The following is a 15,671-nucleotide window of genomic DNA, read 5'->3' as shown; positions in this document are numbered from 1 at the left end:
ATTTTTTCCTGGCGTTTGATATAAGCTTGATTAACACTGTTCAACATTTTATTTTAACAATATTATATTTATTATGACAAAAAGATAATTAAAAAATTATTAAAACAATAAATTCTGTACTTATTTGATAGTTTTAAAGATATATTTAGGTAGCATACGATGGAATATCATATATGCAAAATTTCATCGATCTGTTTAGGCTAATTTCAGGATACTAGTTGGTCGGATTTTTCGGTAGTTGAACATCCTTTATTCATTATCCTTAACCCTTTACCTCTTGATCATTTTCTCCTAGTGATGTTCTACGGATTTTAGGTAAATATCCCGAAATAATACATTTTTGCGAATTTTTAGAGTCCTTATCTATTTTGAAGAAAAGGAAGATCAGATCTGTTTTATAGATTAATTAAAGTTTCCTACCTGATGAATGTACAAAATATCCAATCTAGGCTGAAGTCCTTGTACACAGTAAAACCGTGTTTCGTAATGCATCAAAATACATAAAACACATACCATCTGAAAATTATTATACATTTTTACTGTTAAAACAAAAATTGTTTAATGTTTTTAATATTTGATGAAAGATTAACCATTATTCGATAATAAAATTCTACTACACGAAAAAATAGATTAATAAAAAAAAACTTAAGATATCAGTAATTTTACACGTATAACTAACTGATAATGTGTAAATGATATTTTTTAAATTTATTGTTATAATATTTACAAATATAACATGTTACCGTATAGAAGTCATGAACCCTTAAACGCGTTAATTACAATAACAACTATTTTAGTTATGAAGGCCGATTTGACAATTAATTTACCTAATAACACAACATCCGTGATAAAGTTAAATATATGATATCGCTCACACATATACATACATACACCCTCAAATATAAACACACACACACACACACACACACACACACACACACACACACACACACACACATATATATATATATATATATATATATATATATATATATGCTCATAAAATTATCAACTTTTTGTTTCTACTTTTAAGTACCTAATTGATAATATACCAATTACCTTCTTAGTTAGATAGACAAATGGATTCTTTATTTAATAAGCGGGTAAGTCTATTATGTATAGAAATAGAATTTAGAATTATTATTAGTTGATTTTTGGGTCAACTTCATTATATATAATTATTTTTTATGGGTAAATTTTAATAAAAAAAAAAAACTTTATCCTTGAAGATTACGAACTTTATATATATACATATATGAGAATGTTCCAAACATTTGGATAATTAGATTACTCTCTAGATGTAACAAATTTAAAAAAAAGAATTTATAACAGTAATTTTGTATAAAACCTATTGTAACTTACCTATATACAGAGTCTTCATAATAACTGTTTTAGAAATATTATAATAATAAAAAATATTAATATTGCTAGGGTATTAGGTTTTATTTAGATTTACAACAATGATTTGTTAATTACATCTATTTTAATGCAAATTATTTTTCAATATTAATATTATTTATTGTTATAATATTTCAATAACATTTTACTTTATTGTAATATTTTCAGTGATATTAAATTATTATAAATTATAACATGATAAGATTAATAAAATTATTCCAGTTGAGATCGTGTAGAGTTATTTAATTTTATTCGGGAGGAAATGAAAACTGTTTATTAATCTAGAATGCTTTCGTCATTCTAGACTTTTTGTCATAACACTGTTATTTATGTACGGATTTGAATTAATAAAGTGTAATTTTCTTTATCGTGAGATTTTATACATTTTTTGTTAAACATAACATTTAAATAAACCAGTGGTTGCAAATATATTAACAATTAAAAGGTTTACATGGTCAACATTTTGAGATGGATTGAGAGATCAAATCCATTATTGTTATACGAATAAACCTTTAGGTAACCTAGCAGTATACAAAATTTCAGCTCGATAAAATTAACCATTCTTGAGAAATAAAGTTTTATGTTAAAAATACAAAGTGGAAGATAGCCGGTAAACTAAGCCTTTCCGGACAGAAATTTCTGTCTTTATTTCGATGTGTGAGACCATCCCCTAAATTCTTGAAACGATTTTTATAAAAATATTCTGTATATACCGATTTAGCTTGATCAACCCAACGAAACATCTGAATTAGTGCCATAATTTTGTAAAATTCTTTCTTATATGTTACAATAATAGGTATATTCAGCAATAATACTCTGTAGATGAATTTTTAAATTATACTAATTAATTTTTTGAATTACCCTGAATTAATTATCCTGAATTTTTGCATAGTTCAATTAGTACAGGAAATTTGTGTTTAAATAGTTTTCATAGCGAGTTCTGATTACGAATTATTTTGTAGTCGATTTTTATAATTAATATTTTCATCTATTTACTTGAATATTAATTCATGAATTTATATTTTAATGATAATTAATACATAAATTTTAATTATATCTATATTTTATTTTGTAATTAATTGTGTATTTTGTAATGCTGCTGTGTTCAAGGTTTTACCACCGTTGCCCTTGATCCATTCATGCAATTGGTGGAGTAGCTCCTTTTTTATCTATGGAATATTATGTCTATCCATTCTAATGTAATTTATAGAATGTATTTTATTATATACGTATCAGAATAAAAGATTTATTTATTTACGTATTATGTAACAGATTAATACATATTTTTGTAATTATTTTATTAAGAATCATTTAAAAAAATTAAAAACTGTATCGTTTATTACTTTTTTTCCCCCTACATCCCTGGGCCGGACATCCACTCAAGTATACAGGGCCCAGGGATGTGTCCTTGTGACTCTAAGGGGGCCTCCCCACTCACCGGCTGTACGTCCGGCACGGCAGATCAGCCCTCCCGGTTCCGGATCTTTTCTTATTGCTGCCCGCCTCTAATTCTTCGCACGTAAGGGAAGGTCCGGCTATGCCGTCCCCCCCCCACACGCAGAGAACTGGGTCTCGGTCTTTACTCTTTTATGCCTGCCTCAAACCGGCGGCGCCAGCCCCAGCAAGCACCGAAGCGCCCCCAGGAACCGACACCGCCGGCCGGGACTCGGTCTTTTCTTTATCCCTTCTTTCAAGCAACCCCAGGAGTTCCCACCCCATCACCGGAACCCGCATACCTAAGCATACGGGCCCTCCAGGGTGGGACTGTCCTCCCTGCCCTATCTTCGCGCCTATCGTCTGTGATGCCTCTCCTCTTCCTCTTTAGATTTGAGGACGGTGCTCGCGAAATTGGAAAACCAATCCCAGTTGTTATTGGATTGCATTAGCCAGCTAACCAGGTTGTCAGGTGTTAGGTTATTATGCCTTATTTTATGTCTGAGACCCTCCCATCTTCAGCAGTTGAATACGGTGTGTTCCGCGTCGTCTTCTTCCTGACAGTACGGACACCTTGACGTCTGCCTTTTCCCGATTCTATTAAGGTATTTCCGGAACGACCCATATCCTGTCATCAACTGAGTGGTGTGGAAATTTAGTCCGCCTTTCTCCCTACCCAACCACTCTTTCAGATTGGGAATAAGTCTCCTAGTCCACTCTCCTGTTTGAGCGGATGACCATGCGGTTTGCCAGTTGCTAACGACTGTGTCTTCCACCTCGGCTCTTGGCACACCTGCCGCCCTCATGCTTCGGCCTTTTATCTTTAACTCAATGGGAGGCGTTTCAGCTAAGACACATAACGCATCGTAAGAAATTGTTCTATATCCTGAGAAAACTCGTATTAGTGCTACTCTGTGGACGCTTCTATGTTTGCGTTTATTGCGTTTTACATTCATTGCAGTGCCCCAGACTGGTGCCGCGTATAAGATAGATGACATCATTGCCATTGTGATCAACATTCTGACCACCAGTTTCGGTACACAGTGGTTATTAAATAGACCTCTTAGAGCCTTAATTGTAGGGGTAACCTTTTGACAAATCATATCTATGTGATAACCGTACTTTAGACTCTTATCTATGAATACGCCCAAGTATTTGACGTTACTGACTTCACGAATAATTTCCCCCCTTATTTCTATAGTTATTCCTCTGACCCTTCTCCTACCAGAGAGCAAAATGCATTTTTACTTAGCTGGGGCTACTTGGAGTTGGTTGTTATCTAACCATTCGTCTAATAGTTGTAAGGCCTGATTTGCCTTAATTTCAAGACGGTCCACTTCCCTATCTTCCACCAGTACCTCAACGTCATCTGCATAGCCGATAATCCTCACTCCTTCCGGATAAGGAACCCTGAATATTCCATCATAGAAAACATTCTAGAGTATGGGTCCTAGATCGTCTAGGTCCTAAATCGTTTATTACTTGTTTAACGTAAAAAACATATTTTTTTTAGTATGAGTTATTAGAAAGCTCTGTTTATTTCAATAAAAATTTAAATAAAATTTTTAAAATATACTTAACATATTATGAATTTTCATATTCATGCGGTGTAAATTTCAGGCCGTTTTGTCTATCATTTTGGATATTTAAGCTCTTTAAAAAATTTGCATTTCTAATCACAGAAATCCTATCGAAAGAATTTTTTTACAGTAATAAACAAATAGTATTTAAATAATATTATCATTTATTAAATTAAAAAATAATATAGGACAATTATAATGGGGCGTCAGTTTGTTATTGTCAAAATGAAGAAAAAAAAACAATAAGCATAAAAATTGTAACTGGTGATTCAAAAGAAAAGGAATTTTGAATACTTAATGAAAGATTATTATTTGTTAACATTTGATTATTCTTATACTTACAAACTATCTTTACGGTACGTAACACAAAATTTCAGATCATTAAAGACGATTGTTTAATTATTTTTATTAATTTACTATTTTTGAGAAGGTTTTATTTTTGCTGATTAATATTACTATGCATTCCTAGTTGTAACCTTAATTACTGTAAAGATTACGTATAGATGAAATGTTATAATATGGCCGCTCGTGCAAAATACTAAGTGCATACAACCTCCTGTCAAAACTCTGGAAATATATTTAAAACAAAACGATAAGAATATCAAATAATATGAATATATATCGTTTATAACTCAATCATTGAGTCGATTTTACTTTTTAGCATATCGGTACCCGATACTTTCACAAGCAAAATTATGAAATTAAATTTTCCTGTATTTTTTCATCTACCGAACAAACTACATTATTTCTACTTTATTTATCTCACCTTCAACTATGTTTTTTTTTTGAAAAAATTATCCTTATTTTTTTCGTTGTGAAAAATAAAACAGTTACGGCATTTATGCTTTCCATCAGCAATCAATCCTGCTTTAATCAGAAATTTCCTTAATAAATATATATACGTTAACTGTTAAACATACCCATTTTTTTTATATTTACTGTGTTTTGTCATCTATGGCATGTTTTGGGAATTTACAGATAAAATCAAATCTTTGGAAAGGAAACTTAAAAATATACAGAGTTTTAACTAAATATGACATCCCTTTAATATCTTCTAAGGATTATATCCCAAGACCCCCAATTGAAAAATGTCGAATAAAAAGACTATAATTTCAACAGATGATTTTAAACGGCATTAAAAACAAAACGTTTTATGTAAAAAACTCACTGCGACAACCTTAACCAAAATGGGAGCCATTTGATACTTTTCATAGCTATTTCAGAAGTAGCCTACACTTTATCCTAAGTAGTGTTTTGTTTCATACCGAGAATAGATCGAAAGTAAATGCTTTTGCTATGTTTAACTGTTGAAAAATTATTTAAGGTCGCCCGTACTTAATTAACTCTCTCACTCTCTTTCTATATATATTTAATAATCACATCCGAGGTAACTGTAATACAAAAACTTAAAAATTCTTAGAATTTTTTTTCATAATTTTATTAGTTTACTTTTTACTAATCTGTACATTTATATTTACGAACAACAACAAAATTAAAAAGGATCTATGATTTAAATACCGTACGTTAAATTAAATTTAAATTCATTGCTTTTTCATTGATTTTGGTTTTTTATACTCCTAGAATAATACGTGTACCAGGCCAATGATTTATAAATAGTCGACGATGAATTGTGGTGAACAAAAATATTTCTCGAAGTCCTAAATTTGAAAGTATGTCGCAGTTATTTTTGACGATAGTGAGTCTGTATTTGTGTGTGTGTATTCGTGAGTGTGCGTATATAGGCTCCTTGATTTAGTTTTGTTTTGTTTGTATTTCTGTTGAATTACGTTGAGTGCACTCCCTTTTTAAAATTCTGTCTCATCAATCCAATTGAAATTGTATTCACACAAGCACAAACACACACCATTCCATACCACACAAAATACATACTGAAAAGAAAGTGAGAGATGGTTTTGTGTGTGTTTTTATTTAATGTAGTCATTCACTGTGAAATCTTGAAATTTAATCCACTGTTTTTTATATGAGTTAGTTCTGAAATAAACCATTTTGACCGGCAACGACCCAAGAATAAATAAATTAGTAATGAGGACGCATTTTGAAATACAAAAAATAAAATGAAAATAAAGGAAAATTAATCTCTATTTTTCATACTGATTTAGTTCATATAAATCTGAAAGTTAATTTTTAATATTAATTATATGTAATATAAAATTAATTTTTGTGTCGGTGCTCTGCCATCTTGTAAACAAATATCCTGTCCGATATTTTTAAATCTTTTTTTTTCCTTCAAAAAATATCTGGTAGAAAATAAATAATCTTTATGAATAAAATAGTAAAGAAATATTAAATGAACAGCCGACTTTTACATTGAGATTTGTTAGGTGTTAATTACTGCAATAAATTAAAACTTTAATATAACACACAATACTTCTGTAACTACAATAGTGTTTACACCTTTTTATGTTGTGAACCTTATTCTTTCAAACTCTCTCTCGCTTACGCTCGCCCACACTCGCGCGCGTGCGTAAATACTATTGTAAGTGTTATAAAAGTATAACAGTCCTTAAATAAAAAAACTCAACAGTTTGACATAGAAAAGTGTAATTAAGCAAATGTTACAGCAAAACGAGTTATTTTTCGATATGAAATCGGTACTTGGGTGTACTGCATGCCAGGTTTGAAATTAGCTGTAAAAAAATATTAAATGACCGCCAATTTGGCTTGGGTTAGGTTCATAGCTCGAAGTTGCTTATGTAATTTTTTTGGGTTTTAACGCCCTTTGAAATGATGCTTACAACTTTACAGTTTCCATTAAAAATGTTTAGAGTGCTCTCCTGAGAGCTCCTTGGGTGCTTAGGTGTGATGATCCATTGTGAAAAGTAGATCGTTTTAAAGTGGAAGCATTTACTAAATTTTATTTTTCTATGCCAAACTGGTGAAAATTTATTTCACGACTCCCATACTTTGTTAACGTTCTGTATATATTTTAAAAATTTTATTTCATAAATTTTATTACCTTCTCCCTTATCCATTCTAATCAAGTTCAGTTAAACCTTAAAAAATTTAACTTGTATTGTTTATTTCTAAATTAATAGCTACTTTTCCGGGCACCGATCCTTGTCGTTTACAATAAAGGAAATCACCCGATGCAAATTCTGAAAAATATTTGTAGGAAACAATCTCCTTGTTTCAACTTTAAGGTGAGTAAGTTATTTCTTGTCCCTTGGCATTGTTATACTCGTATTAGAAGAATATATTTCACTGAAATTGATCTAGTAGTTTTGGAGATTTTCTAGCCACAAAATTTTATACATAGACCTATATATATATATAAGGAAACTAAGGAAACCCTATTTTATGTAAATGGAATTTTCATACCTCAAAACGTAAAGAGAATTCATTTTCACCCCCCAATCCCATCGTGCGACCAAAAGTATTACCATACTTTTCTTTGAAACGTCGGTAAAAATATTAATATTTCCATTTAAAGGATAAAGAACACTCACTTGACGTTTTGCTCACCGAGCTGATTTTCGAAGTCGAAGGTTCTGAAGTCCAAATCCTATAAAAAGTTAGTTACTCTTATACGGATTTGAATAGAAGACAATGGATACCAGTGTTTTTTTATTCAATTAACCAAACATCTCAGGAATGGTGGGCCTGAGTCTGTACTGGACTACACCTCAAATACATGTCATACATATCTTCCTCATCTCATTGGGCCATGGGAGGGAATTTCTTATTGTTCACTAGTTGAACAGTTTGCAACGTACATTTCAACATCATCATCATTCACTAAAGGCTACGCCTTGTCGATTTAGCCACGTCACTCTCATCACCGCTTCTCTCTTCATTATATGAACCAATGTCTTCTTGGTTTAAGGTTTAAGGGATCTTCTTGGAAAAAGGAATAATAAAAATTTACAAAACTTGACATTTTGATAATGTTCTTATTTAAGTTGTTTTTAATTTTTACTTGCTTTAATTATTATTCTTTAAAATATTTTGTCAAAATTTATGTCTTAAACTAATTTTCATATAAAACACAGTTTTTTCCTCAAAGATGCCTTCATACAATTTTTTTTTTTTAAACTCAAAATTTACTTTTTTTCACTATTTAAATTAGTGGGTAAATAAATAAATAAATATATATATATATATATATATATATATATATAGGAATTAAAGCACAAGCCCATAAATCTATACAAAAACTTTTGTAAATTTTATCGGGTTTAATTGTTGTTTATAAAATTTGATAATTCAATTAGCTTTATTTGCTTGAAGGCAAGTTTAATTCGTCAATATTTATTATATCATGAAAAAACCTAATGTTTCTGATTTTACCAACATACTGAAAAACATTTTTCATTTTGATTCTATTTAAAGAATAAACATCGTCGGTACTATAGAAGTGGATAGATCCCCCACCCAAAAAAAAAAAAAAATTTACCAATATATTTAGTATGGAACTTTCAGGAAATTTTATATCGAAAATTACAATCTACACAAATAAGCTGACAATAAAGATGTATAATGGTTTCATGGGATTGGTTATTTATTCTTATATAGAGAAAAAATAATTATAAATGAAAAACTTTACCTAAAATGTATTTTTTGGGGTGGGGGTAATTTATGATGAAGTTTTATTGTAAAATTATATGTTTAAATAAACCAAAAAAAGTTTTGAAAAAAACAAAAATCGATTTTTAAAAATTTTATCGGCTCTCCCACCTCCCAATATTGCCCCCAAGGTATTTTTGGGGCCGCTTGCATTACTACTATGCCTAGAAAGACATTAAAAAAATACGGTTAAAAATATATGCATGAAACAAAAAGATTCTTTATTTCGATTTTTTAGGAAGAATAGAACGTCTTTTGAAAATGATAAGATAGGCATTCACGCATGTACTGAGCTTAATATTAAGTGGACTTATGTATGCTAAGTTTGAGAAATTTGACCCCGAAATCCCCCACCACACCTCAGGAGATACTGATCCCTAAATTTTGTGAAGAAATTACCCCGTATTCACGAGTGTCTGTAAAAGATTTCATCAAAATTGGTTTATCCAGTCAAACGTTATTAAGTTTCAAACACGCCAACACACGTGCATGCGTACGTACGAACATTTTTTTGTTTTGACCCCTTTTTTTGTTTTGATATTTGGGATCCTGGGTTATGAAACGTCAAGAAATATAAAAAACACATACCCAATTTTTTGGCTGATCACCATATTTTCCTTCTTACAGCATAGCTCTAGAGCTATAATCCTAGCAAAGTTAAAAAAAAAAACTGGCCCCACCTCTAAATCCGCGTATATTGAAAATGATTATGAAAATATTACTTTTTCCAGTCATTTAGAACCCGATTTTCGTCAGCAATAATAAGTAAATTTATTTTTACTTAGAAATTTAGGACCAACTGGTATAAATGTTTTGGACCACAAAACATTTATCGTTTCTGATTTCGTTATTCGGCGTAACAACTGAACTGTGCGTTTTATAACGTATCCGATTTTCAGCTCTCTTCCTTGACTCCTTCCCGATATATAGGGATTATGGAAAGGGAAACCAAAAGGGACATGTTCGTCTAAAACAGGAGTGTATGAGAGTTTCTACGTCAAGAACGAGGGAAATATTGGAGGAAAGAGAGATTTTCAGGCTTTAATTGTTATTTTTCAGTAATATTCTTACAGCCATGAAGATAACGAACACAGCGAGGGTCCAGGAAGTGGAGCCCGTGGCTAGACGGGAAGGGCGAGCAAAGCGAACCCTGACCGGCTAGTATTTATATAAAACAATTCTTAAAACTATTGGGTAGCGAATCGTTATTGCTGAAAGTATTTTTTTTATTTTCATTTTAATTTTTAAGGATTTATGTTTTTAATTACTATACAAGTATAATCATTTGTCATTGATTACACACTTAAATCAGTAGCAGTTGTAATTAAACAGCTGGTGTGGTTTTAACTATAAAATAATACGTAGTATTTATTATTAATCGGGCATAAATTTGTCATAAATTATGATCGTTTTTATAAGTAAAGATCGCAATTATAATTGACTATTGAAACGTAATAAAAGAACATCATTTTATTCTTTTTTTTATTTTCTTTCATTTAAATGTTGTAGTTAAAGGGAGAACAAATCAAAGATAGAAATATTATAAATGAAAAGAATATTAAATAAAAGACAATCGCTTGCTTATCTGTCTTCGTTTTGACGTAAACAGCCAATAGTATTTGCACACCTGATGTTACTGCGTCATAGTTTTGTATGTATATGTATACAGTACGACAATAATAAGTAAATAAAAATATGTTAAAAGTAGAAAAGGACGGATTGATACGGCGTTGTATTTTCTAGAGCGCGCTGGTGTATATCTCGTTTTTTCAAGCACATCCACTGCTGTTACTCGTGCTGCCTTGCCGTGCGAGTCGTTGGAGTTTCGTCGTGTGTGTCGTCAGAGGCTAAGCCTGCCTCATCGGTTTGGTTGAAATCGGGTAGATCCGGCAGTTATCGTGTGCTACTCAACACAGTAACGGCCTCCTCGCCGTCGTTGCCTTCGTCCGTTTTTATAACTATTATACTTTGCTGTTTTTCGTCTTCCTAGTAATATCATTTCATTTAAACAATTTCATTTTTACAAAATCATTGTAATATTTTATAGCACTTAAATATTTATTTTATACATATACATACTTTATTATTTTGTTCTAGTCGTTTTTTTTTTGTATTTTATTTATTATTTATTTTATTCAGTTGTAAAATATTTTTAATGTTAACTGCGTAATCTATCTTACTTCAACAAACTACTGCTAACAAAATTAAAGGTAAGATTCAGCTGTTTTGAATTATATGAATTATTTGTTTAAATACACATACACATATGAACACACACATATACACATCGATAAGGAATTTGAATTGATTTCTTTGAAAAATTAACAATCTGTGAAAAATTATTGAAATGTTTTTTTAGGTTATAATTTTTTAAACAAAAATTAAATCTTGTCTAAGCATATAATTTGTTTGAGCTTATATATATATATATTTTAATATTTAATATTGTCTCGTCCAAGATAATTTTATTCTTTATATTTTATCAACCTAAAAATGTTTAATATTAATTTAAATAACTGGTAAATATTGTATTCGAATTTTGATTTATTTTTAGATTTTTTTCATAAAAAAATTACATTTTTGTTTTCCGTAAATATGTTTTCTTTTCAGACACGTATACTTTTTTTACTTTCGTTTTTATCTATTTTGATTTTATGCTGAATTTTTAATTAATAACAAAAATATACTTGTCTCTTTACAAGTAAATTTACGTATTTATATTTGAAAATTAATTACTTTAATTTTTTTAATATTATTTATTTTTATAGAAAATAAAAACTAATTATTACAAAATATGTACCTAAAAAAAAGATTAATATAAAATAAATTTTTCATACTTGTTTTATTATTCATTAAAAAATCGTTTTATTAATTAAATATTCTATATTGCTGTATCAGGGAATTTTCTAGAATATATCTATCTTATTTTATTTGCACTTCGTAATGTATTATCTTTATACTGCTTCAATTTTTTTTTCAGATTATCTATTTACGTAAAACATTCCTTGTTTAGTGTTCAAATTTATATTCTATATATATTTTTCTTTTTCTTTTTAACACAGTATATGTTATACGATACAAACACCCTATAAGCATATCCTCTTAAATTTCATGCACTGTACATTTTGTGTGTGTGTGTATTTTTTTTTTTATAAAATAAAATAGTTTAATATAAATTAAGTGTCGGCTAATTAAAGTGTTATCCATGCCACGTTGTTATATCATTATAGTAAAATTAGACATAGACAAATAAGTAATTAGAAATCGTATTTTATTTTGTTGACCTTTATTCGCCAGTCCGTTCTATTTTTAATTTATTTTTAAATCTTTACATTACAGCTGTAGAGATCTCTTTCGTAATGAGCAGTTGTACTATAAAAGTGCGTTTATATTTCGTATTTTGTAGTATTTAATTTCATCAGTTAGAAATAAATTTTTTTAATGTTTTTTTTTTTTTTTTTAAATGTGATTAAGAATTTTATATTAAAATGAAAGAATAATTAACTGTTTATAAAGATTTATTATTAAAAAAAATTAATAATTTGAAATAATTGTTTAAAGTTTCATATTTTAGAAATGTTATGTAGCTAGTAATTAATTTTTTTTTGCAATTGTAGTTTATTTTATATTTTCCTTTTATTTATGCACGAGTAAAGAAATAATATAATTATGATTTTTTTTTTAATTTAAATTCTATTTTTAGTGTTAGGTATTTAAAATATATTTGACTCCTTTACAACCCATCTAGCAAATTAATCTCCTTCGTTCTTTCCCTTTTATCTGTTTTGATTGTCTTAGGTTCTTAAATGTGTGTGTGTGTGTGTGTGTGTGTGTGTGTCAAAATTTGTATCAGTCTATGATAGTTCAAGAACCAAGTAATGAAATATGAGATACCTCCTTTCTTAGCCGAAAGTAAAAAATTTCTGACGATAATTTAATACGAAATTTTTATGTGTGTGTATATATATATATATATGCAGATATTAAATAATTTATTTCAAATTTTTATTCTTCAATTCATATTCTTCAACTGGTTTCGGCAGTTATAAGATGATTTTTTTGTTTAAAAAAACAACACTTTTTATACTAAATTTTTAATTTACATATACTAAAATACTAAATACTAAAATTCAATGTTTACGCATTTCTGTATAAAAATAAAGTATGAAAATAATAAATAAAATTCCTCCTCATGATGATAACCACCGAAATTAGTTAAATATAAAAAAATGAATCGAAGAAGAAGCAAAAAAATAATTACTCCAATTATAAGTAAAATTTATTATAAATTATTCAATATTTGAACAAAACGAAACGCACGAAATACGACATTTAAACAAATCATAGATATTAATAAATAAAATTTAATTATAAATGTTCTATTTACAAATATTTAAGTTAATTAAACTTGTTTTGCAGATTCCTGGTTCCATTTTTTGTGAAATTAGTTTTTTCTTAATTCTCTTTCCATTTAATTGCCCCATGTTAACAGTTTACTTTGGTGTTTTGGTTTCAATTAACAACCCTATTAATGTAACCTAACAAACCAACTTGACCGCTCAGGTGTGGTCAGTTTAAATTTGAACAAGAGCTTACTGTATTTGGCTTAAACAGCCTTTCGTATTGATCACGTTACATTTTTCTATAGTACTGAAAAATTAACGTTCGCAAATCTATTTACTATTACTCGTATCAAAATTTATTATTTTTTAAATCTCCATAACCAAAAATATAATTCTTTGTCGATTTTTTTTTCATTATATTATTAATATAAAATATACACCAGGTCGAGGTTTTAAGTTGAAATTTTTATTGAAATTATATTTAAAGTTATTCATATTTGTTATCGTTATTATTTTGTTACAGTATAGACCTATGTAATAAAAAAATGTAATTTTTGTTTGCTAAAACATCATCAGTTAAACTTTAATCGTTTAAAAAAAAGTATTAAAAAATTATCGAGTGATAGTAACCTAAACTAGATAAGATGACCTTTTTAGTAAACGATCCATAATTAAGACAATAATTTATGCGTATGTTTAATCATTTAACAATTTTTTTTTATCACTATTCCACTGTAGAGGTCAAAATAGCTCGGTAGTATTATATTAGCTTTCTAATCCTAAGGTTATTGGTTTTGAATCCGGCTTAAACCGGTTAAAATTTTTGTTACCTTACTTTTTATCGAATATCTAAATTTACTTGTTTAAAATGCTGTCTTTTAGATCAGTCGATCGTGGGTTCGAGTCTAGGCAAGGATTTTTACTTTTTTTTATCATTTATGTCATCTATATTTTAATTAAAATACTTGTGTAACATGTTTTCAGTAAGTCGTAATCATTTTACTAGTAATAATTATGAATTATTACCAATAATTGAATTTACAAAGTCGGTTGTGGTACTTTACGTTAATTTCTCTCTTATATAATGTAAGAAATCAAAATTATATTTAAATACATTAGTACAATATTTCATTTTACTAAAGTATGTTGTGTTCCTGGTATTTAAATTTACTAAAGTATTAAATTTGATAAAAGTAGTTTTTTAAATGGATATAACGTTTCCTAACAGTTTAAGGTAGCCTAATTAACAACAATGCTACCTTTAATCCCCACTTTAAAATCTGCTGTTAATTACTTACGAAAGATACTTTGGAGGATCGTGAGTGATTAATTTAAAAGCGATTTTATTTAGTTTTAGATATGTATTAATCATTAAAATATTAGATTTGATCATAAAAACTGTAATTTTAAGCATGTTTAAAATTTTTTTTTAAATATTTATTTTGGGACTTTTTCCGTAGAAATAGTTTAGATACATACATGTGGAACAATACACACACACGCGCGCGCACACACACACACACACAGAGAGAGAGAGAGAGAGAGAGAGAGAGAGAGAGCGGAGAGAGAGTGTGTGAGAGGGGGGAGAGAGAGAATGAAAATAAATATAATAATAATGTCATTTCGTAAGCATTTTTTTTTAATTAGATTTTACGGCCTTCCTTACGTTTCCATTAAGTTCGTATTGATTTGCTTTACAAAAAGTAACAACTTTTTTCTAAACACAGGAAAGTTTGTTCGTAAATTGTCCGAGTTAATTTTGATATTCATTTCCTCGTATTTTTAGCTAAGGTTTTCCTGTAAGTAATGGAAATACTCGTATTACTTATACGTACTTATGGTGTACATAGTTTGTATATTATATCTTTATATAATGTAAACTTTATTTATATTTTTATTTAAATTACAAAATATTATTGATTATCTGATAGTAATTTGTAATTTGATACATTATCTAGTAATTTGATTATGCAGACTAGCAATGTTTTATTTTTTTATTTTTTGTATTGCACTTAATTTCGCTTCTAATCTCGAGTGCAATTGTAGACAAGTAGGGTCTTAATTACTACACTGATATTAATTATCTTTTTTTTTGTATGTGTTGTTAATATACCATTGTGTACGCGTAAGTTGAAAAGTAATATCACAATTTTAAAATAAATTTTATTATTATTATTGTAATTGTTACATTTTACGTAATACAGTTTCATTAACCGGGCGTTCTGTTAATTATAATTTCTTATCTTTATCAGGAGACAAGTCTCTCTCCTCTCCTTCCGAAATCTGAGTAATTTTTAATGTAAAAATTTTTATAATTTTAATTATTTAAAAT

The 15,671-nt window shown here is 28.7% G+C and overlaps 1 protein-coding gene across 4 annotated transcripts in view; it reads left to right on the top strand.

Annotated features, from left to right (window-relative positions):
- Tob (Transducer of ERBB2) overlaps positions 1 to 15,671 on the top strand; it is a 275,091-nt gene that overhangs the window by 199,849 nt on the left and 59,571 nt on the right. Inside the window, exon 1 of one of the 4 annotated variants that reach the window (XM_075363996.1) lies at positions 10,757 to 11,206. The exons of the other annotated variants lie outside the window; for them this stretch is intronic. The gene's annotated coding sequence lies outside the window, so the exon portion shown is untranslated. Of the gene's footprint in view, positions 1 to 10,756; positions 11,207 to 15,671 lie in introns of those variants that run through there. 4 annotated transcript variants of the gene reach the window in all.

This window comes from Lycorma delicatula, chromosome 4, assembly GCF_047948215.1.
Source record: "Lycorma delicatula isolate Av1 chromosome 4, ASM4794821v1, whole genome shotgun sequence".
Classification (NCBI taxonomy): domain Eukaryota; kingdom Metazoa; phylum Arthropoda; class Insecta; order Hemiptera; family Fulgoridae; genus Lycorma; species Lycorma delicatula.
The sequence above is the reverse complement of the archived record's forward strand: the minus strand, read 5'-3'. Positions and strand labels throughout refer to the sequence as shown.